A 2,106-nucleotide genomic window follows, 5' to 3' on the forward strand; every position below is an offset into this window, starting at 1 on the left:
TCTTACATCACTGAAACTGAGGTAACTGAAAAAGTTTAAAGATGAGAAGCATCATGGCAGGAAAGGTTTTTTCCACAGTAGAGCATCATGTGTGGAAGTGAATTCCAAAATCCCTCTGGAAAGGGAATTAAGGAAAAATAAAGGAAGTTCTGGAATATGGGTTGCACACTGAAATCACCTATGGAGCCTTAAAAAGGAAATAAAAACAAAAACGATATGCAGGAGATAACCCAGACAATTCAACCAGGATTTCTAGGGGTGAAACCAGGAAGCTCTAAAAACAATTTGGGGGGTGGGGTAAAGTGTACTTTATTTATGGTACATGATAAGGGAGGGCCCTGTGAGCCCCTTGCATTCTTCAGGGGGTCTGGAATGGAAGCTGTGGATGAAGGGAGATGCTCAGTGTTGGGGGATCAAGTTGGGACCAGGACTCCCCAGCAGCTGACTGCCTCGCTCTTCCTCTCATTCTGTTGCTGGGGCCGGTGGTCCAGGGGGCTCTTACTCCTTGGAGGCCATCTGGACCATGTGGTCCACCACTCTTGCTATAACCAAATTCATTGTCATACCAGGAAATGAGCTTGACAAAGTGGTCATTGAGAGCAATGCCAGCCCCAGCATCAAAAGTGGAAGAATGGTGTCACTATTAAAGTCTCAGAAGACAATCTGGTCCTCAGTGTACCCCAGGATGCCCTTCAGGGGGCCATCTGATGCCTGTTTCACCACTTTCTTAATGTGATTGATTTGGTCACTTTCTCCAGACGGCAGGTCAGATCCATGATGGACACACTGGGGTGGAGATGCAGAAAGCCATGCCAGTGAGCTTCCCATTCAGCCCCAGGATGACCTTGCTCACCACCTTGACAGTGTCAGTAGATGCAGGGATGATCTGGGCAGCCCCATGGCTGTCACACCAGCTTTTCCCAGAGGGGCCAACCACAGTCTTCTGGGTGGTAGTGATGACTTGAACAGTGGTGATGAATCTCTCCACAATGCTAAAGTTGTTATGAATGACCATGGCTAGGGGGGCCAGGCAGTTTGTGGTGCAAGAAGCATTGCTGACAATCTTCAGGGAGTTGTCATACTTCTCATGGTAAACGCCCATCACAAACATGAGGACATCAGCCAAAGGTACAGAGATGATGACTCTCAATGGCACAATACAAGTGGGCCCCATCCTTCTCCAGGGTTGTGAAGACACCAGTGGACTCCACAACATATTCAGCACCAGCATCACCCCATTTGATGTTGGCAGGATCTCGCTCCTGGAAAATAGTGATGGGATTCCCATTGATGACAAACTTCCTGTTCAAGGCCTTGATGGTGCCTTTGAACTTGCCATGAGTGGAATCATACTGGAACATGTAGGCCATGTTGTTGAGGTCAATAAAGGGATCGTTGATGGCAACAACCTGCACTTTGCCAGAGTTCATAGGAGCCCTGGTGACCAGGTATCCAGATCTGTTTATTCCAACTTTCACCATGGTGTCTCAGGGATGTGGCTGGCAGCTGTCTATTGAACAGGAAGGAGAAAAGAGGTCTAAAATTTTTTTAACTTTTTATATAGAAAATTTTAAGAATATGTAAAATGAATACTATGATGAAGCCCATGTACTTCATCTAGTTTCAGTAATTAACACAGGATCGATCTTACTCCACTTCAGCCTCCTCCCATTTCCTCCCCCAAAAAACAATGAAATCCCAGATGTCATACTTCAGTATGCATCTCTATTGTAGGACTTTTAAGGACTCTTTTTTTCTAAAGTGACATTTATCATATCAAACAAATTAACAATAATTCCTCCATATAACAAGCCCTCAAATAATCGAAAACTAATTTCCCCTATTGTTACATATTTTTAGCCTATTTTTCCAATCAGGTTTCAAATAAAGTCCATATATTACAATTGGTTGATATGGTTTCTATCTCTCTGTTTTTTTCACTATGCAATGCCAGGGACAAGTGTCCTAGACAGTTTTTCATTATCTGGATTTTGATTATTGCATCTCCCTGATGTAGTATAACATGTTCCTCTGTCCTCTGTATTTCCTATAAATTGGTAACTAGGTTTGGAGGCCTAAAAATATTCAGATTTGAATTACTTGGAA

The 2,106-nt window shown here is 43.6% G+C and overlaps 1 pseudogene; it reads right to left on the reverse strand.

Moving 5' to 3' along the window:
* Positions 1 to 368: 368 nt before the first annotated feature.
* On the reverse strand, positions 369 to 1,481 carry LOC101424048 (glyceraldehyde-3-phosphate dehydrogenase pseudogene; annotated as a pseudogene).
* Positions 1,482 to 2,106: the final 625 nt, after the last annotated feature.

This window comes from Dasypus novemcinctus, chromosome 23 (assembly GCF_030445035.2).
Source record: "Dasypus novemcinctus isolate mDasNov1 chromosome 23, mDasNov1.1.hap2, whole genome shotgun sequence".
NCBI lineage: Eukaryota > Metazoa > Chordata > Mammalia > Cingulata > Dasypodidae > Dasypus > Dasypus novemcinctus.